At 40.9% G+C, this 22,618-nt stretch overlaps 1 protein-coding gene and 1 pseudogene across 1 annotated transcript in view; one reads left to right on the top strand and one right to left on the bottom strand.

Annotated features, from left to right (window-relative positions):
- LOC136866015 (uncharacterized) overlaps nucleotides 1–22,618 on the top strand; it is a 149,011-nt gene that overhangs the window by 69,257 nt on the left and 57,136 nt on the right. The gene's annotated exons all lie outside the window — the stretch shown is intronic.
- Nucleotides 7,345–7,463, bottom strand: LOC136867561 (5S ribosomal RNA; annotated as a pseudogene).

The raw sequence follows: 22,618 nt of genomic DNA, 5'->3' as shown, positions 1-22,618 counted from the left end.
CATAGCCTCGATTGAAGAGCTGGCCTACCACTTCGTTGTAAATTGTTGAAATACTCTCCGTTTTCATCCCACTTTTTATTTTTTGCTACACTTTTTCTCACTTCATTCGCCGCTTCATCCGGATTTTAAACATGACTTGCCTCACCTAAAAATATATTACTTGTTCCTTTTATTCCCATTTTACAGTCGGGCTGAGTGCTTCAAACGGTTAAGGCGCTGGCTTTTTGAGCGGAATTTGGCAGGTTCGATCCTGGGTCAGTCCGGTGGTATTTGAAGATGCTCAAATACGTCAGCCGCGTGATAGTAGATTTACTGGTACGTAAAAGAACTCCTAAGGGACAAAATGTCGGCACCTCGACGTTCCCGGAAACCGTAAATGTAGCTGGTGGGGTGTAAACCATTATTATTATTATTATTATTATTATTAGATGCGAAAAAGACCAGAAAAAAACTGATCAAGCAAATCTCACTTAGAAGTTGTGCATTTCCTTCTTTGCCAGACAAATACACCTCCGTACAGGCCATGAAGGCCCTTGGAGGAGTGGAAGGTAAAGGCTTCCACCATTGTTAACCGCGGCACGTGATGGGGTAGAATGGTTAGTTCTACGCCCGGCCGCCTTTGCCCCCAGCAATTAACCTGGTACTCATTTTTGGTGTAGGCTGAGTGAACCTCGGGGCCATATGCAACTCCGGAAGTGGAAATCTCGTTTCTTAAATTTTTACGACTTCCTGACGGGGATTCGAACCCACGTCCTTCCGGGCGAACCGAGCACGCCTTTACCGCCTCGGCCAGGCAGCTCCTCTTCTTTGCCAGACAGCCTTCGATTTTTGTCACTTCGTGATTCTTCCACTGGGTCCTGTCTTCTTTTTGTGATTTCTCTCTGACTCTACTTCCCACTTGCTGATTTTCGTTCTGTAGAAGGTTCGGTCTGCGATGTCGGCCACTTTGCTTCCTGATTTTTTCCAGGTTTTGGTGGATTTCCGATGTTCACCTGTTTGTTTTGATGTTTTCTGTTGCCTCTAGTAAGATTCTTATCAGTCTGTTTTCTGGAAGGCGTTTGATGTGTCCGTAAAATTTCAGGCGTCTTTTTATGATGTCGGCCACAAGGTTTGAGAGCTCTTCGGTTTCCGTACGAGATTGCAGTCGGTATCATTCGTCAGTCAGTTTTAGGCCGAGAATTTTTGTGATGATTTTACCTTCCTCTTTCAGGATGTCTTCGAGAACTGTTTTTCTCTGGAGATCTAGTGTTTCACTCGCGTATAGTATTTCAGGTTTGATCACAGTGTTCTAATGTCGAAATTTGGTGAGGATTGAGAGACATTTTTGTTGTAAATATTTTGCGTTCGGCCGAGGGCTCTCTTCTTTTTTGGATGCGGACCTCGAGGCCCTTCTGTTCTTTTCCTGTTGGTACTACAATTTCTCCAAGATATCGGAACTCAGTTATTTCTTTTCGATTGTGCAGAAGTTCATGTTCAAATTCTGGAGGCTGCAGTGGTTGCACATGACCTTGGTTTTTAAGAAGGAGATTTTTAGGCCGAATTTTTCTGAACATTTCTTGAGGGTTTCGATCTGCCTGATTGCCTGTTGTTCGTTTGTTGCGAGGATCGCGAGATCACCTGCGAAAGCGAGACAGGAGATTTTTGCATGTTTTTTTTGTCATACTTAATTGTTGCCAATTTCCTTGAGCTTTTAGAGCTTGTTCCCATTCTCTCATGATTTTGTCCAGGGCTCTGTGAAAGAGTAGTGGGAAAAGTCCATCTCCTTGTCGGGCATCAGTTTTTGTATGAAAATTTTCAGATATGTTTCCCATGAATTTTACTTGGGATGTTGTGTTGGTGAGAGTTAGTCTGATGATTTTTTTGAGTCTTGTTGTCCAGTCCGTATTCACTCAGTGATTGAAAGCGGGATCGTCGGTCAATTGAGCCGTATACTTTCTGGAAGTCCACGAAGGTGCAGATTGTGAGTTGTTTTCTGGTGTGTCGTAGTTTCAAGATGGTTTTCAGATTGAGTATCTGTTCTGCACAGGATCTGTGGGGCCTGAAGCCCTCTTGGTATTCGCCTATGAGTGGTTCTAGTTGTTCCTGTGTTCTTTGGACGAGGACTGCAGAGAGGATTTTGTATGCAACTTGTACCAGGGAAATTTCTCTGTAATTGTTCACATTTGTTCGGTCACCTTTTTTTGTGAGGTGGAACGAGGATGGCGTTTTTCCAGTTTCCTGGTAGTTCTTCAGTTGTCTAAATTTCTTGTATGATTTGTGTGAGTTCTTGGAGTGAATTTTTCCCTAGATGTTTAAGAAGCTCTGCTAGGATGCCATCGTCTCCGGATGCCTTGTTGTTTTTCAGTCGTTGTATATGTCGTATTTCATCTTGTGTAGGTGGGGATGAGTCTGGGTTTGGGTTCGGGTGGGGTTTATGTGGAAACCTTTCTGTTGGTTCTGGGCAGTTGAGTAGTGACTCGAAGTATCTCGCGAGTTCCTTGTTTTCGTCATCTGCGAGTGCCAATTTTCCGTTTTGTTTTCTGAAGCAGAGGTTCTTGGGAGTGTACCCATTTAATATGTTGCGGAAGACGCTGTAAAAATCTCTGGTGTTGTAGTTGAGGAAGTCCTGTTCGGCCGAATTCAGTTGGTCTTCCAGGTATTTTCTCTTGGTTTTTCTGATGAGTTTAAAGGTCTGTGTGCGGACTTCGTGGAATTTTTCCTCGTTTTCAGATGTACGGTTGCTGATGAATGTCTGGTATTATTATTTTTATTGTTATTATTATGATTAGCCTATTATTATTATTATTATTATTATTATTATTATTATTATTATTATTATTATTATTATTATTATTATTATTATTATTATTTTGCCATTAATGCTTTCACGGCCCCTACTTATAGACATGATAGTGTACAGGCTTTTGGGCTTATGCCGTGTCAAGAAAATAAGGTGAAATTCTTAAGGTTTCGCAGAAAACTGTGCTCTGCGTCCTCAGAAGAAATCTCGACTGTCCACGAGAAAGGCTTGTTTAAGAAGCCGAGAAGTCGATATTCCTTCTGAGGACGCAGAGCACAGTTTTCTGCGAAACGAATTTCACTTATTTTCTTCACACGGTATAAGCCCAAAAGCCTATACACTATAATGTCTATTATTATTATTATTATTATTATTATTATTATTATTATTATTATTATTATTATTATTATTATTATTAATTTACATTTACTTTTCTTGAAATCTACGCGGTAATAGGTCAGTTGATCTTTATTGGTATACTGTAGTCGACAATGTAGTGATGCCCGTTGTAAATCAACAAAGGCTTCCCCTTGGTGGTCTTAGTGAACTCCATAGCTGTAGAGCAATTATCACAATTTCAACACGGAACACTAGTAGTCACCAGGTATCAACTGTAGCAATGAAATCTGAAGACTTCTATCTATCTATCTATCTATCTATCTATCTATCTATATATATATATATATATATCTACTGTATCTCTCTCTCTCTCTCTCTCTATCCGCCTGTCTATCTATGTATCGCATGAGTATTCCCTCTCCTGCTTCTGCTTTTCAGCCCTCCTTGGGCCTCCGTGCAAGTGTCGCTGTTTCACATACTGTATACCCATGCTTGGTAAATTCCAGGAATGTTACATTCCGTGCAAGTGTCACAACTTCGTAGACATAACACGTTTTGCAACAATACTCCCTCCCCATGGCGTTCAAAGACCAACGGTACCTTGCTCGAGGGTAAGGAGTTAATGACAGTGCAAATTGCAATTCGAGGAGTGCCGAGCAAGGTTATTCAAGTACCTTGACTCTCGTAATCACCAGGCTAGAAGACAGGAAAGAAACAGTCTAGTACTCCACGTGACAACGTGCAATTGCCTTATATATAATTTTTATAAAATTTGGATTTATCAACAAATGATTACCGAGGGAGTTGGCTGCCCGATTAGAGCCTTGTACCTGTTAGCTTGAAAGCGGGAGATGATGGGTTCGAACCCCACTGTTGGCAACCCTAAAGGAGGTTTCTCGTGGTTTCCAATCTTCACATCATGCAACGTGCTGGGATTGTATCTTACTTAAGGCCACGGTCGCTTCCTCCCTATTTATAGCCCTGTCCTTTCCCATCGTTGCCATAAAACCTCTCCGAGTCGATACGGCGTAAAATCTATAGTGAAATCCAACACATACATTGTAAAAATTGCACTTTATGCATCTGAAACTATTACACTTTGTGCCAAATGAAATGGCGTATGGCTTTTAGTGCCGGGAGTGTCCGAAAAGTTCGGCTCGCCAGATGCAGGTCTTTTGATTTGACTCCCGTAGGCGACCTACGCGTTGTGATGAGGATGAAATGATGATAGAGACGACACATACACCCAGCCCTCATGCCAGAGAAATTAACCAATTATGGTTAAAATTCCTGAGCCTGCCGGGAATCGAACCCGAGACCCCTGTGACCAAAGGCCAGCACGCTAAAGATTTAGCCATGGAGCCGGACACAATTTTTGGCAAATCTCGAATAAAAATGATCGAGAAACGAGAAAGAACATTCCTCTGGAAAATCTTAGGAGCAAAATGCAAAAAATGGAATTTGGATGAAAAGGAAATCACATGAAATCTGTCAAGTTACAGAAAAATACAGATACAATCAGGAAACGGGGATTACAATAAAATGGATAATAACAGGTTCACAAAGAAATGTTTAAACTTAGCTTTATCAATGGAAAATCACAGTAAGTGGCTAAAAGAAACCAGTGCAGACCTAAATGAAATTGGCATTATGAAGGAATCATTCAAGATAGAATAAAATTCAGAACCTTAATTCACAAACACAAATTTTCTGTAAAGCCCACCCGACTAAATACAGGATGGAATAAACAACGTAAAAAAAAAGGAGAGCAGCCATAGAATGAAGACCTATTGGGAAGAGAAGAAGAAGAAAAAAAGAAGTGCTAGTAAGTTCAAACGCGTCCGCTTCTGTGGTGTAGTGGTGAGTGTGATTAGCTGCCACCCCCGGAGGACCGGGTTCGATTCCCGGCTCTGCCACAAAATTTGAAAAGTGGTACGAGGGCTGGAACGGGGTCAACTCAGCCTCTGGAGGTCAACTGAGTAGAGGGGGTTTCGATTCCCACCTCAGCCATCTTGGAAGTGGTTTTCCGTGGTTTCCCACTTCTCCTCCAGACAAATGCAGGGATGGTACCTAACTTAAGGCCACGGCCACTTCCTTCCCTTTTCCTTGTCTATTCCTTCCAATCTTCCCATCCCCCACCAAGGCCCCTGTTCGGCGTGGCAGTTGAGACCGCCTAGGCGAGGTACTGGTCATCCTCCCCAGTGATATACCCCGACCCAGTGTCGCACGCTCCAGAACACTGCCCTTGAGGCAGTGGAAGTGGGATCTCTCGCTGAGTCCGGGGGAAAGGCCAACCCTGGAGGGTAACCACATTAAGAAAGAAGGAAAGAAACTTCAAATGGGCTCCTCATTTGGACATAACGAATCAAGAAGATCTCTGTTCAATTTAATGAACATTAAACACACCCGTTAGTTGGAATAAAATTACAAATTGATTCATCTATTCGTTAAATAATTGATAAGAAATCAGAAATTAACTACGTAAGTAATTTGCTTTACGTCGCACGATGGGATAGGAATGGGAAGGAAGCGTCATGGGCTTAATTAAGCTACAGCCCTGGTATTTGCCTGGTGTGCTGCGGACCGTGAGGGTCGAATCCACGGTTTCCCGAATGCAAACTGACAACTGCGCAACCCTAACCGCACAGCCAACTCGCACGGTCATTTTGGCTTTGGCCGGAGGTTTAATCCCAAAAGCCCTTCCTGACACTACGTGATTTTTGAGATGAAAATCCCAACTCAGGATGGACCGGGATTCGAACCTTAACCTTCTAGGTGGGAAGTCAGAATCTGAGTCACTGAGCTAATCATGACCCCCGTCGTAAGATGAGCCACCACCATCATATATTACCACTGAAGAATTAACATGACCTCCTACTCTCTTATGACTACGTTTTTGGTTGTCCCCTTCAGACACTGCGGCTATTCCGTTTCTTGACTGGAGGAATACTTCTCACTCTGTACGGATGATTTGTGTAGAAAAAGGTTTGATGTTATAATAGCTTTGGGAGATAGAGTTTCAAGGTCTCACTGATGGAATATTCTCCACACATTTTATCACTCTGTGATTTTCCTGTCTTCATGCAACATGAATAGCTATGCTTTGTCGTAGACAAATTACCCATGACGTATTGCAACACTGTTCTTAGGTGTAATAAAAACTTGTTCTGTCGGTCTTTGATGATATGCATCCTTGAGCTTCACCTTCAAGGCAGATATCAATTATAACCTGCTGGCTAATGCTTTGCTAGGAAATTATTTTGGTCCTTTATCTTTACTTCTTCACAGGCAAGCTATTAGCGCTATTCCCTCCCTTTTACTATCACAATCCAAGGAGAGGAAATCAAAACCCTGAGATTTGCTGATAACAGTGTTATTTTATCTGGGTCTGCAGACGATCTGTAAAAATTACTGAATGATATGGACAGAGTCTCGAGGAAGGAGTACAAGATGAAAACAAATTAGTCCAAAACAAAAGTTATGGTGTCCAATCGAATGAACTCAGGTGTTGCAGAGAATATTAGATTGGGAACTGCAGTTTAAAGGACCGGGTGAGTTAGCCGTACGGTTAGGGGCGCGCAGCTGTGAGCTCTCATCCGGGAGATAGTGGGTTCGAATCTCACTGTCGGCAGCCCTGAAGATGGTTTTCCGTGGTTTCCCATTTTTACACCAGGCAAATGCTGGGGCTGTTTTTTAATTAAGGCCACGGCCGCTTCCTTCCCATTCCTAGGCCTTTCCTGTCCCATCGTCGCCATAAGAGCGTGGCATTGTATCGAAGTTAAACATGGACTATAACTAGTTCAGAAAGAAAGAAAATCTTTCGAAATGTGCTGTTATAGAAGAGTACTTAAGAGATGGGTAGACCAAATCGCAAATGAAGAGATAATGAATCGAATTGGTGAGAGGAGATCAAAAACCATACCCCATGGCGCAGCAGCCCCGACGGTAATTGACCTACCAAGCGACCGCTGCTTATCCTTGCAGATTACGAGGTGTCGTGTGGTCAGCACGAAGAAGCCTTTCGGCCGTTATTCCTGACTTTCTAGATTAGGTCACCATCTCACGGTCAGATAGCTCCTCAATTCTAATCACTTAGGCTGACTGGACCTCGAACCAGCCCTCAGAACCAGGTAAAAATCCCTGACCTGACCGGGAATGGAACCCGGGACCTTCGTGTAAGAGGCAGGCACGCTACCCCTACATAGCGAGGCTAGCAGAGGGAACTGAGCCGACGACACGTGGCGTTCCCAAGGGGTCATCCATCCAAGTATTGACAATGCCCAATGTTGCTTAACTGCGGTGATCGGACGAGAACCGGTGTATTCAGCATGGCATGGCCGTTGGCGACAGGAGATCAACTTGGCTAAATATGACGAGAAGAAGGGATAGAATGATAGGACACATCTTAAGATACCCAGGACTTGTTCAGTTGAATTTTGAGGGAAGTGTAGGCGATACGAAGGGAAAGGGTAGACCGAGGTATGAATATGATAAGAAGATTAGAGCAGATGTAGGAGTTACATAGAAATGAAAATGTTAACACAGGATAGGGTAGCATGGATGGCTGCATCAAACTAGTCTAACCGAGCTCGATAGGTGCAGTCGCTTAATTGCGGCCAGTATCCAGTATTCGGGAGATCGTGGGTTCGAACCCCACTGTCGGCAGCCCTGAAGATGGTTTTCCGTGGTTTCCCATTTTCACACCAGGTAAATGCTGGGGCTGTACCTTAATTAAGGCCACAGCCGCTTCCTCCCCGCTCCTAGCCCTTCCCTGTCCCATCGTCGCCATAAGACCTATCTGTGTCGGTGCGACGTAAAGCAAATAACAAATAACAAACTAGTCTATGGACTGATGACTCAAACAACAACAAAAACAAGTGATCACTTAATTCCTAGCCCCTCAACATAGCTATTAGTTCCGTTCTAATGTTAGCTTCTACAGTATATTTGGCAGCTGATGTTCGTTCACACACTCATTGACCAGAGGCTCGAACTTCGAACGAGTTTGGACTTAGCGAGATCCATCTCTTAAAGCAAGAGCGGCTCGTCAGTTAGTGCCATGGCACCACCAGTGTAATGAAGAAAGAATATGAAACATGTTTCCTCTCAAGAACAGTTTATATTAAATGTAAATTTTGAGAAAATATGTGCATTATCTTCTTCTGCCTGAATCTGAACGAGCGCGTAAACCGACGTACGCTCTGGCGGCGCCTGTCTGTGTATGTGTCACAGATCTCATGGGAGCGAGCGAGCAAGTTTTCATTCCACTCTTGAAGAGGAGGAGCGGGCCACCTAGAAGGCAACGTCTTCTCTCTGGTCACGAGATTTGGCGGGTTTGGGAGTTTTGATGGAGTAGGATGATGGGTAGGGTGATTTGATATGGTGAAGGTGATGGAGGAGGGGATTTTTGACCTGTTGGCTGATTACTTTATTGGTATTTCAGATTGTTACAGACCTACGGGAACAACCTCCGCGCATAAAAACACTGTGTAGAGCAGACTGTTTGGCTTAGGTTTGTGTGTGGTGTTAAGGATCGAGGCAGAGCCGGTGGTGGCGTGACGGAAAACTTCAATTTTTCCTCACAAGAGTGCAGTACGTAACAAGCGCATCATCACATGGCAAGCACAATGTAGACAACGCCTATCGTTACCAATTTAGCGATTTTATCACCAAATCTGACGACTATTAAATACTGTACCTTTTAACGATAAGATATTCTTAGTTCTTTCGTGTTAAAACAGACATAATCAATCAATCAATCAATCAATCGTCCGACTCGTTGGCTGAACGGTCAGCGTACTGGCCTTCGGTTCAGAGGGTCCCGGGTTCGATTCCCGGCCGAGTCGGGGATTTTAACCTTAATTGGTTAATTCCAATGACACGGGGGCTGGATGTATGTGTTGTCTTCATCATCATTTCATCCTCATCACGACGCGCAGGTCACCTACGGGTGTCAAATAGAAGGACCTGCACCTGGCGAGCCGAACCCCTCCTGGGATATCCCGGCACTAAAAGCCATACGACATTTCATTTCATTTTTTGAATCGATCAATAAATCAATCAATCAATCAATCAATCAATGGTCTGCATTTTGTGCGGTCGCCCAGGTGGCAGATTCTCTATCAGTTGTTTACCTCAAATTTGCATTTATTTATAATTGTTTACTTAGCTTTTTCTTAAATATTTTTAATGAACTTGGAAATGTATTGAACATTTCCCTTGATAATTTATTCCAGTCCCTTACTCCTCGTCCTATAAATGAATATTTGCCCCAGTCTTTCCTCTTGAATTCCAACTTTATATTCATATTATGATTTTTCCTACTTTTAAAAGCTCCATTCGAGCTTATTCTTTTACTTGATGTCATTCCACGTCAACTCAGTACTGACAGCTGGAAACATACCAAGTAGTCGAGCATCTCATCTCCTTACACCCAAGTCTTCTCAGCTCAAAGTCTTCAACATTTTAGTAACACTACTCCCTTGTTGGAAATCACCAGGAACAAATCGTGCTGCTTCGCAATTTTTCCAGTTCTCGTATCAAGTAGTCCTGGTGAGGGTCCCATACATTGGAGCCATACTCTATATGCGGTCTTACCGGAGAATTATATGCCCTCCCTTTACATCCTTACTACAACCCCTAAATACCCTCGTAACCATGTGAAGAGATCTGTAACCTTTCTGAACTACCTCGTTAAAATGATTACCCCAATAAAGAGCATTCTTTATAATAACACCTAGGTCACTTACATTGTTTCCCGTGAGGTACTATCACCCCGCCAACACAATAATTAAAACTGAGAGGACGTTTCATCTTGGTGGAACATTTAACTGGACTTTTCATCCCGTTTACAATCATACCATTGTCTGCTGTCCATCTCACTACATTGTTTAAGTCCCCCTGCAGTCGCTCACAATCCTGCAATTCATTTACTACTCAATAGAGTAGGGCCTCTCAGGGTGCATGCACCAGTGCATTGCACTGTGCACGGTGCAAGAGTCGACTTCGCTTGGTTGATCAGAGTGCAGACCCCCACTCCTCGATTTGGAGCAATAGCACTGTCTCTCTCTTACCCCACGTCTGTCCCGCTCGCTCCGCCTGTCTCCCTCTTCCTCACTTGCTCCGTAGCGTTCCAAACCCGAGCCGAGTTGAGCCGAGCTCAGCCGAGTAGCCCAGAAACGAAGTGTTGGGCCAAGCCGAGCCGAGTGAGACCGATGCACTGTGCACAGGAACTCTGCACCTCAGTTTGCACGCGTGAGATTTTGGGCGTTTGAGAGGTCCTGCTATACAGTATAAGGTCGTCCGCAAATACCTTTTATCTGTGATTCCAGATATTTAATCATGTCATTTATAGATATAAGGAAACATAATGGTCCAATAATTCTGCCCTGCGGATCCCGCTATTAATCATTACAGGATCAGATAACGCTTTACGTACCCTTTTAGTGCCTTTTATAAAACTCGTATTAGCGACAGAAATCAATCTTTCTCTATCTGTACTGAAACAATCCGCAATTTTTGCTATCATTTTTGCTATGTTTCGTTAATAGAAGCTTACGACACGGTTACCTTTACCTACCAGAACGCAAGCACAAAATGTCATATTTGCTAACTTTTCTACTGTTTATTTCATGCTTTTTTTAATAGTGTCGTTAAATTATTCTTGGGTATAATTATAATGGATGCAGAATATGTCACTTCCAAATGTATATTACACAATGTTCGTAAAGTAGCCTTAAAGCCTTCAAGTTGCATGTAATTTTGTTGATGTCATTTTGCCCGCAACTAAACTTGTGACGAAGTGCTTGTGTTGGCAATAGCCAGGCTTATTTACTCCAATGTGAGGCAAGCATGTGTTACGTTGTTAGAACCATTTATATTAGTTCATTTGAAGGTTTCAATCGAGGATTTAGAACAAACATTTTCAGCGAGTGGACCTTATATATGTTTTAATCATAAGTACTTTATTCCCTGAGAGGTTATAAATTTGATCAATACTTTTCTTTAATTTAAAAAAATGAGGGTGGGTTAAAGAAAATACTTAGGCCTATATTAGTTCCACAACATCTAAATTCGCTTCAATTGGTACTTCATTAAAATAACGATCCTGTACAATAAATAGCACAGTTAAATAATGTAATTTCATAAGAAATGCATTTCATAGTTAGTCCGCATTGTCAACCTTAACAAGTTAGGAGTTCCATCTTTACAATACTGCACACTTTTATTCCTTTTTTCTATTTAAAAAAGAGACATGTTTCGTCTCCCTTATATGAGACATCTTCAGCCTTGGTACAATTATAGTAAAGAACACATAACATTCCTGATAACAATCTAAAACAATGACATCCATAAATCTAGGAGTCAATATGACTCGGTCAGATTCTGCATAAAAATAAACTAAAAGCAGTTCATATAGTTAAAAATCTTGTGAAAAAAATATTATGTCATGAAGGTAAACTGCTGGAAAGTGTAAGTTCCGTTGGTTTTGGGAATGAGCATTCTTAGATTAAAACGTTCAATATTAGAGTAACAATGTTCTTAATACAATAATATTGTAGTATTATGTGACAATTTGAATTCGTCACAGGTTTTGAAGTACGTATGTTTGTTGAAGAACGGGGCTTATTTCATCTAGGTGGAGTTCCACAGGCCACACACAGGCCAGTCGGCCAAGAGAGAAGTAAGCCCCGTTCTACTACCAACATGCGTACTTCAAAACCAGTAAGCCTATGTCGAATTCAATTAGTCATATAATCTATAGACTATACGAAATAACATGTCCTGACTGACTGACTAATTGATTCATCATCGTCGAGCCAAAACTACTGGACATAAAGAAATGAAATTTCGGAGATGCATATATATATATTTGTTAGTTGCTTTACGTCGCACCGACACAGACAGGTCTTATGGCGACGATGGGACAGGAAAGGCCTAGGAATGGGAAGGAAGCGTCCGTGGCCTTAATTAAGGTACAGCCCCAGCATTTGCCTGGTGTGAAAATGGGAAACCACGGAAAACCATCTTCAGGGCTGCCGACAGTGGGGCTCGAATCCACTATCTCCCGGATGCGAGCTCAGAGCTGTGCGCTCCTAACCGCACGGCACATATATATTAGAGTGTAGGTGCACACTAACGGAGGATTTTAGGATATTCCGTCGCTAAGGAGGTGAAAAGGGGGATGAATTGTATAAATGAGTATATCTATATTTCAAAACCGTAAACGTTTACAGACGTAAAAAGTGGTATTTGGAATCTCCTTTAAAAATAAAGAAACACGTATTTATTTGTTTTCAGAAAATCCCACTGAGAGGGTGAGAAAGGCTGATTATGTGTTGAATAACTTTTATGAGGATACATACATATATCTCAAAAACTGAAGATGTTACACACATGCAAATTGGTGTTTGTAATTTCCTTTAAAAATAAAGAAACACTATTTTTTGTTTTCAGAAAATCCACTTAGTGGAGGTGAACAGGTGTGACGAACCGGGTGAATGTTTTAAAAGACTATATCTACAGTATATCTCAGAAACGTAACATGTTACAGACGTGAAAACTGGTATTTAAAATCTCCTGTAAAAGTAAAAAATCGTAGATAATTTGTTTTCGAAAAATCCACTTAAGGGGAACTGTCGGAAAATCATATTAGGGGGGGGGGTGTGTGTGTGTGAAAGAATTGAAAAATTAGTTGAATTCTTTGTATGAGGATGCTATATCTCAAAAAGTAAATACGCCGCAGACGTGAAAATTGGTATTTGGAATCCCCTTTCAAAATAAAGAATCGCGTATTCTTTTGTTTTCGAAAAATCCACTTAAGAGGGTGGGGTGAAAGAATTGAAAAATGAGTTGAATTATTTGTATGAGGATACTTATATCTAAAAAACTTAAGATGTTACAGTCGTGTAAAGTGGTATTTTGAATCCCCTTTAACAATAAAGGAACATGCATTTTTGATGGGAATTCAACTAGAGGGTGGGGTGGAAAAGGAGTTGAATTCTTTTTATAGGGATACATATATATCAAAAACTGAAGATGTTACAGTAGTGATAATTGGTTTCTGGATGCTCCTTTGTAAATAAAGAAACGCTTTTTTGTTTTCGGAAAATTCACTTATGGGGGAGGGTGAAAGGAAGTTAAAAGAATTCTTTTTATGAGGATACTTATATCTCAAAAACTGAATTTGGTATTTGGAATCTCCTTTAAAAACAAAGAAATGCCCATTTTGGGGAGAGGGGAATCAACTTAACGGGGGGAGGATGGAAAAGGAGTTGAATTCTATTTATGAGGATACTTATATCTCAAGAACTGAAGATTCTACATACGTAAAAACTGGTATTTGGAATCTCCTTTAAAAATAAAGTAACACTTTTTTCCCCTACTTCAGAGAAGACTGTTTCTCACATGTACAATTTTATGTCGCATAGTTATCTTAGCCCCAAAAGGCAATACCACAAACGTGGTTTACAAAGAGTTTCTGGGGTAAATGGAACCCAATTTTTCGGTGAGTTTTTATACTTGAGGGATTTTCAGAAAATATCTTGAGTACAGTACCGAGGAACGATTACTTTTATCAAATTACGAAGTCCACGCGAGCGAAGCCGCGGGTAACCAGTAGTACTACATAATACTACATAATCAGAACACTGTTACTCTAATATTGAACTTTTTAATTTAGGAATTATAAATCCAATGGAACTTACAATTTCCAGCAGTCTACCTTCATGACAACATTTTCATCACACGATATTTTAACAATATGAACTGATTTCAGTTATTTTTATGTATAATTTGAGTGAGTCATATTGACTCCTAAACTATTTATAAGTGATTATTTTAGATTTTTATCAGGAATATTGTGTGTTTTTACTAGAATTGTATCAAACCTGAAGATGTCTCATACAAGAGAGACGAAACATGTCCCTTTATAAATATAAAAATGGTTTAGTATTGCAGAAGTGGAATTACCCAAACATTTAAAACTACTAATTTGTTAATGTAATTATAGCAGTTGTAAATGTGCACTGTCTATACTAGCAACTTTGAAAGATTTCTTTACAAATTTTGAATGTTCTGGCACCACTAATAGAGTTATTACCGACCGCCGCTCTCTTAAAATGAGTTTGAACGAGTCCGCACGTTGTTCTCTTTTCCTTTGATTCTCGGATTACTTGAATAGGGACAGGGTCGGTGAGACAAAGCCTTGACTTTCCACAACCAAGGTAATGGTGATGTAATCATTTAGTGCTCTCTCTCCCTCTCATTAATATACAGAGTGTTCCCAAAAATGCGGGAAGTAATTGACCGCGGATAGTAAACCCCAACCCCACCCACATATAACGGAATATGTTCCTCAGATCGTAAGTCCGGTAGTCGAAAGTTTACGAGTTATTACAAATATTACAATGTTGTAATACAATTATTGCTAACAGTCCTACCTGGCACATTCCACTTGGAGTAGATGTAGCCACGTTTTTATACAACAAGATTCAAAATTTATCACAAGTTTTATGGCTTTCTAGCTGTTGAACAGCGTATTGGGAGTGGTGTTTAGAATCGTGCATGACGTTATCATTGAGAGAATCTTATGTTATTTTGGCCTTGGAGCAAGAACAGACATCATTGAACTCGCAAAGTTTCGATGGTAAATTGAAGGATATGCGGCCTTAAAGAAAAACGCTCCACCCCAAAATTATTACGAAATTTCCCCTCCATTCTAGCTGATAAGGTACACAGGCAAAACTCATAAATGATTGGCGTAAAACGTATGTTCACTGGGACGTCTTGCGTTGCCTTGGTTGTTCTTACAAACCAACCAACACTCTCATCAACACCTCTTCCCATCCCCAACCTCACCCCTTAGATAAATTTAAAAGCAAATGGAATTTTCGGTCACTGCAGATCACACAGCTCTGGGTGAGGTTCTTCTTGTTATTTTTCCCCTGTCACCTTACACATGAAAATGAAAATCCGCAGCCTGTTTCCAGTCATTTGACCGGGTCAAGAATGGAATGAATGAAGCCCCATCTAGCTGCGAGGATAGGAATTGTGCCGGCTGCCGAAGCCTGTCGCACTCCCCTGGGGCAATGGTTAATGACTGACAGATGAAATGAAATAATATTGGAGCTTTGCTTACGCTATTAAACAAGGCTGGGAAATGAACAATGAGAAGTGGGGTCATCGAATTTAGTTTTCAATTCTCCCGCTAAGATCGCCTTTCTAAGACACAAGTTCTGATTGTCTTCCTATGTTCAGCATGGATCTTGTGAAAAGTGCTTGTGAAAATTCGCTAATGTATAACTAATTATGATACTTACGAAGAAACCACGCGTTCTGAATGTTGCTTATGGTCTATTTTTGTTGTATTGCAAATAGTCCTTCATGAGTCGTCGTAGTATGGATCCACAGTTAACACGAATTTATACACACTTACAAAGGTATTTTAGAGTGTTTGTGGGAATCTATAGTCAATGTATACACACGTAAAAACGAATACTTACAAGATCAGTCCTTGTAATGGGTCTCCAGGTCAGAGTGTCACATCACTGCTTAGCCTAACTTAGCTTTGACACTTTTCTGTTCAAAGGTTTGCTGTGTGTAAAATAATATAACACAGAAATCCTGTAATGTGAGGAAAGACCTTTGAACAGAAAGCAGAGCAATTTACTAGAAAGCTTGTCTTCAATACCGACAGCATCTCTCTCTACAGAACATCAGTCATTCAAAGAAGCTAACCCAAATTCCTGTCATAGACCAGCTTTGATTTTATTGCCACCTCTTCTATGATAAGAGAAGCAACCTTTCCATTATCGTACTGTAAAGATTTCTTTTCTGCAATCCGGCGAGCTCGTACCAAAGAAGAAATTCCTATCTCTCCTCTGGAATGGTCAATGTAATTTTTTAAGGATTTTTGGTGCTGTAGGTGCAAAATATTAAGAGATCTTAGGAACCTGTAGCCTGTGGATGACCTTTTGGACTAATATGCAGACCTTGGCATCATTTTCTCTGAATTTACACTTCTGTTTACAAAAACCTTGAAACCGCTCAATCAAGAAATTTTCTTTCAAATCACCCTGTTCGGCTAGTTCTGTAATTTGATTTAGTTAACTCTCAAGTCCATGTTGATGTTTTTCATTTTTGAGTTGATTCATGCTTTTCTTTTAAAGGGGTAATAGTATTTGTCTGCTTGTTTGTGCTGTTTGTTTTCTACGTTTTCTAACTACCGGTATTCTTTTCAGTTTCAAACCTACTTTAGTGCTGCATAGTTTAAGTTTGATAGAACACTCTGTGCCTGTGGTTTTATATAATGGTTCACTGATAATTACAGGTGGAGGGCTGTTCTCTTCGCTGTTTGTAGATGTGGTTGGTTTTACATGAAGTTCAATTTTCTTCTAGAGTTTAGCTTCATTTCCCACTTCTGTAGCCTTCCTCTTACGTGGTTTTCCTCTATGTGATTGTGCTTGTTTGTGTCCGGGAAAAACTTGAAATACAGATTGGATGACATTAGAAAGTATGACTTATATAGTGATGTGGTTACACTAATCTGAGTCCTAAAATGCCTACTGCAAACATTGGATGCATACTAGGTTTCCACAGACATCCCAGTCTATTTCCTTGACGAGAAATTGTGAAACACCTTTTAGTTTTAAGTTTCTCGTCTTTCTGAAATCTGTGAAATCCTTATCCTTTTGAGCTCTTTGATTAACAGTAAGGAACACTACAGTACAGCATGATTTTTAAGAATTATCCGATGTTCGCATTACGTAAATACGGTTATTAATTTCAGTCACTAAATTATTATCACCCGCACTAGCACTAGAAAGCCCATGAAGCAAAAAAATTACGTCTTGACACGCTCGCGATTATTTGAACGATTACTTCGCCCGCGCAATTGTATGACTAAGAAGAACGTACCTAGCGGCAAAATGATGCGTTTCACGAGCCCGAGCGGAAACCAGTTGCACGACCAGCGAGGCCTCGTATTTCCCAGCCTTGTATAATAACGTACGCAACGTATTGGAGAGTGCTGCTGGAATGAAAGATGACTGGAAAAACGGAGTACCCGGAGAAAAACCTGTCCTGTCTCCGCTTTGCCCAGCACAAATCTCACATGGAGCGACCGGGATTTGAACCACGGAACCCAGCGGTGAGAGGCCTGAGCCACGGAGGCTTCCTGTCACCTTAAACATTTAGTGGAATTAATAGCGATACTACCGCCATCTCTGATCAAACCTGTGTCAAGTGTATCGTGTGACCTTTCCCTCACAAATTATGGCGATTTGGCTTATTCACATGAACAAGATGTCTTTATGTCATCGATTGAAATTTAGAAATTGTTTATCATCTTGCTTAATATTCTCTTACTTCAAGAAAAACAATGTTTACTATTCTCTTATTATGAATGTAGTGATTCAGTACTTCAAGAAAAAGACTTTTCTGATGACGTGTTTTACAAAAGAAGACTTTTTTTACTTTTAAAGTTACTTTCACAACACCTGTAAAATTAGCATATAACTACATCAAAATATTTTCAAACAGAAATACAGGGTGATTAATTTGAAAGTACAAAGCGGAGTGCCGAGGATTAGGCGCGCTGGGAAGCGGAGACAGCGAGCGCAGTGCCCGCCATGACAAGCAGGCATAGTCGGCTCAAAGAAGCGGCATGATTACGCCTATAGAAACTAAACGAAACTGAACTCGCCGGCTACATAGATGCTCTGGACAAATGGGTAAATGAATAAACAAATAATCAACTAGGAAATTAAACTGAATTCGCCAGTAATAAATAAATATATAAACAAATAAATAAATCAACTAGGAAATCAAACTGAACTCACCAGTATTTACAGACGATGCTGAAAGTGATCTCCTTCAGCTGCAATGCAAGCTTCACATCTTGTAATGAGATTTCGAAACACAGTTTGTAGTTCATGGACACCGATAGAACGCACAATGTTCCTAATTTCAGTTTTTAATTCTTCTGCAGTTCGAGGATTATTCCTGTAAACTATTCCTTTAAGATTTCCCTATAGATAAAAATCACATGTGCTTAAATCAGGCGAACGAGGGGGCCATAAGCCTTTACTGATGATCTGATCATCATCGAACATTTCCCGTAACCGTCGCATAGAGCTACGGGCCCTATGGGCCGTTGCACTATCCTGCTGGAAATAGCCGTACATTTTCTCTTCTTCAGTCAGTTCAGCAAAAAAGGTTCCAGAATGTTGTGAATATAACGGTCAGAAGTAATCGTGTCCTGAAAAAATATCGGACCGATAATTCGTCGGGCACTGATAGCGCACCACACACCCACCTTCACATCGCGCAGAGGTCTCGGCTGTAAAATGTGCGGGTTGTCTGTATCCCAGATTCTATTGTTCTGTGAATTGACATATCCACTCAAATGAAACCAGGCTTCGTCGCTCATAAAAAGAAAGTTCGGATCCACAACACCGTCGTGGACACTATTTATTAGCCAATTGCAAAATCGTATTCTTGCATTGAAATCTGTAGGCAGTATGTTATGGACTGAATGAGTCCGATAAGATCGTAAACGTAACAATTTTGTTGCATTACGTGCTGAAGAAGGTGAAATACCACTTTCCTGAGCTAATCTCCGAAGCGACTTACAGTATGTGGACTGACCTGGAGTCTTGCCTGTATATCTTGTGTGAGAGCTGTTCTCCTTCGCTTCTTTCTCTTAGGGCTGGTTTACACGGGTAGAGTAGCGAGGCGAGTAGAGTGGATAGTAGAGCTACTAGCATCGTGTAAACGACCGGGATAGTAGCAAGTAGAGTAGAGTAGTTAGTAGGCAGTAGAGTAGAGTGGGTTTCCGCTGCGGTAAAGTAACTCTACCACTATCCTTCCCCCTCCACCGGAACCGAGCTCCGAGAGCTGGCGGAGAAGTCCGAGGACGCTCGATTTTTCAGCTGCCGCGTCATTCGACTGCTGTATTTGCATGTGTGTGCAGACGGTGGTATTACGTTGAGCGTTTATTTGGCGGCAAAATGAAGTGGACGGAAGAAGAAACTTGCAAATTTGTGGAGCTCTACAGCGAAAAAGAATGTTTATGGAACATAAGCAGCGTTACTTATAGAAATAAGAATATGAGACGGGCGGCGGAAGAGGACTTGATTGCGAAAATGAGTAAAGAGGGTTTTGGGTTAACGGAACTGAAACAGAAAATAAAAAATTACGATGTACATACAATCAAGAACTCATGAAAATACGAAGATCCAAGAAGTCTGGAGGTGGTGCCGCAGACATCTACACTCGAAGATACAACATAAAATATAAACAAGTGTCAGCTGGATTTTCACTTAATATGAAGATTTCTCAAGTTTCAATGTTACACAGCGTGTTCATCATGTGTCTCGACATGTTTAAGTTAGGCAATACAATGGTGCAGGACTGTGTACATTAATCATATTAATAACATACATAGGGATCTTCTACATATCACTTGCCACTGCCGTTAATTTTCAGCAATAACAGTAATTTCCCCAACAAATTGAATAGTTTCCATGTGTTGTTTGGAATATCCCAGATAATTATTGTTTACAGTACAGTGTCAGATCTAGAAGTTTAAGCTCTACACCTGGGCCATACAAGCAACGAACAAAAAAAATTAAATAGATCAATAATTGGGATATTTATAGCGAAGAAGCTACTGCAAATTAGGCCTACGCCAGCGTAATTTACAGTGTACTTATGACCGGTTACGTCTCAAAACTCACGTGCGAAAATTAGTAGCAAATGGTATCAAAACTCACGACTGCAAACTAAGGGCTGGTTTACACGGGTAGAGTAGCGAGGCGAGTAGAGTGGATAGTAGAGCTACTAGCATCGTGTAAACGACCGGGATAGTAGCAAGTAGAGTAGAGTAGTTAGTAGGCAGTAGAGTAGAGTGGGTTTCCGCTGCGGTAAAGTAACTCTACCACTATCCTTCCCCCTCCACCGGAACCGAGCTCCGAGAGCTGGCGGAGAAGTCCGAGGACGCTCGATTTTTCAGCTGCCGCGTCATTCGACTGCTGTATTTGCATGTGTGTGCAGACGGTGGTATTACGTTGAGCGTTTATTTGGCGGCAAAATGAAGTGGACGGAAGAAGAAACTTGCAAATTTGTGGAGCTCTACAGCGAAAAAGAATGTTTATGGAACATAAGCAGCGTTACTTATAGAAATAAGAATATGAGACGGGCGGCGGAAGAGGACTTGATTGCGAAAATGAGTAAAGAGGGTTTTGGGTTAACGGAACTGAAACAGAAAATAAAAAATTACGATGTACATACAATCAAGAACTCATGAAAATACGAAGATCCAAGAAGTCTGGAGGTGGTGCCGCAGACATCTACACTCGAAGATACAACATAAAATATAAACAAGTGTCAGCTGGATTTTCACTTAATATGAAGATTTCTCAAGTTTCAATGTTACACAGCGTGTTCATCATGTGTCTCGACATGTTTAAGTTAGGCAATACAATGGTGCAGGACTGTGTACATTAATCATATTAATAACATACATAGGGATCTTCTACATATCACTTGCCACTGCCGTTAATTTTCAGCAATAACAGTAATTTCCCCAACAAATTGAATAGTTTCCATGTGTTGTTTGGAATATCCCAGATAATTATTGTTTACAGTACAGTGTCAGATCTAGAAGTTTAAGCTCTACACCTGGGCCATACAAGCAACGAACAAAAAAAATTAAATAGATCAATAATTGGGATATTTATAGCGAAGAAGCTACTGGCTACTCTACTAACTACTCTACTCACCTCGCTACTCTACCCGTGTAAACCAGCCCTAAGAGCTAAATTAATATTCCAATGAGTCTCAAAATTCACGACTCCGGATAGCAGGTGCCTGCGATGACGGCAGGAGGGGTGAGGTGCGCGGTGACTCACTCACCAGGCCTCTCCTGAGGCCACGATACCATTAACATTAAATTTATATCAAAAGGAAAAATACGTTATATTACCTTTAAGACCACAGAAAAATGTTTTGATAATAATAATAATAAAATAATAATAATAATAATAATAATAATAATAATATTAATAATAATAATGTTGCATCCGGGAGATAGTAGGTTCGAATCCCACTGTTGGCAGCCCTGAAGATGGTTTTCCGTAGTTTCCCATTTTCACACCAGGCAAATGCTGGGGCTGTACCTTAATTAAGGCCACGGCCGCTTCCTTCCAACTCCTAGACCTTTCCTATTCCATCGTCGCCATAAGACCTATCTGTGTCGGTGCGACGTAAAGCCCCTAGCGAATAATAATAATACACCTCTGTGTCATTCACCGACCATTATTTTCCCCTGTGTGTTGGGGTGGCAGAGTAACATCCACAGTATCCTCTGCCTATCGTAAGAGGTGACTAAAAGGGGCCCCAGGGGTACTTACATTTTTTAGAAAAGGCCCTTGTCTTTCTTTGCCCGAAACCTTCATTTTCTCTAAGTATGGGCCACCTTCCATTTTTTCCCTCTGATTAGTATTAATAGAGGATGGCTGCCCAGTTGCACTCCCTCTTAAAACAGTAATCGCCACCACCACCTTTTCCTACATTGTTTTCAACACTTACTGATTTTTAATGAACCTTTCCACATTCTCTTGGCGGGGAAAAGAACATCAACATCAGCGCTGTGGAGTCTTTTTTAAGTCATATAGCAACAAAACGTCAAAGATAGCGATTGGCTACTTCGCTATATTTTAGATAAAATTCTGACACATTTTAATTTATGATTTTATAAATTTGGTGACCCAAGTAGTCAATACTACGAGTATATAACATTGCGTTTCGTGTAATCGCGTGGGGGCGTGATGTAATATATTAATCTATGCTAAGTAAGGCATCTGGGAGTACATGACTCAGTCATACGTGTGGAGCATGAGTTCATATTATTTTCGGAAAGCGTATCAGAGACCGTTCATCATACTCGCCCACTTTCTGAAGGGAATGGAGATAAGTAATTTAATTTCCCTGCGATGAGATTCATGACCAAATTCATCTCTAATGAAACTAAATGAGTGAATTAACAGTCGTAATATTTAATATCGGTAAAATAAAGTTTCTTATATAAGTAAATGCCGTCTTCTGGCCTCATAATAGAACAAAGCCCCGGTAATTACTACCAACTGAAAATTTATTTTAACTAGCAGCAGGCAATATACCTACTTTAATTTTATGTCGCCCGGCTGCATGGATACATGGTTAGCATGCTGGCCTGTGGTCCAATGGGTCCAGAGAGTCCCAGATTCGACTCCTGGCCGGGATTTTCACTTTCATTTGTTAATTCCTATGGCTCGGGAACTGAGTATTTGTGCCGTCTTCAGCATTGGACTTCATGGATTGCAAAACAAGAGGCGTATTTCTATTTTTCATCTATTCACATAATTCAATTGATTATCCATCCGACACACTTACACCGAAAAATTTATTCATGACGCAACCGATTATTCTACTCGTGAGTTTTGAGACTCGTGGGTTCTG

This window comes from Anabrus simplex, chromosome 3 (assembly GCF_040414725.1).
Source record: "Anabrus simplex isolate iqAnaSimp1 chromosome 3, ASM4041472v1, whole genome shotgun sequence".
NCBI lineage: Eukaryota > Metazoa > Arthropoda > Insecta > Orthoptera > Tettigoniidae > Anabrus > Anabrus simplex.
This window is presented reverse-complemented; position numbering and strand designations above follow the sequence as displayed.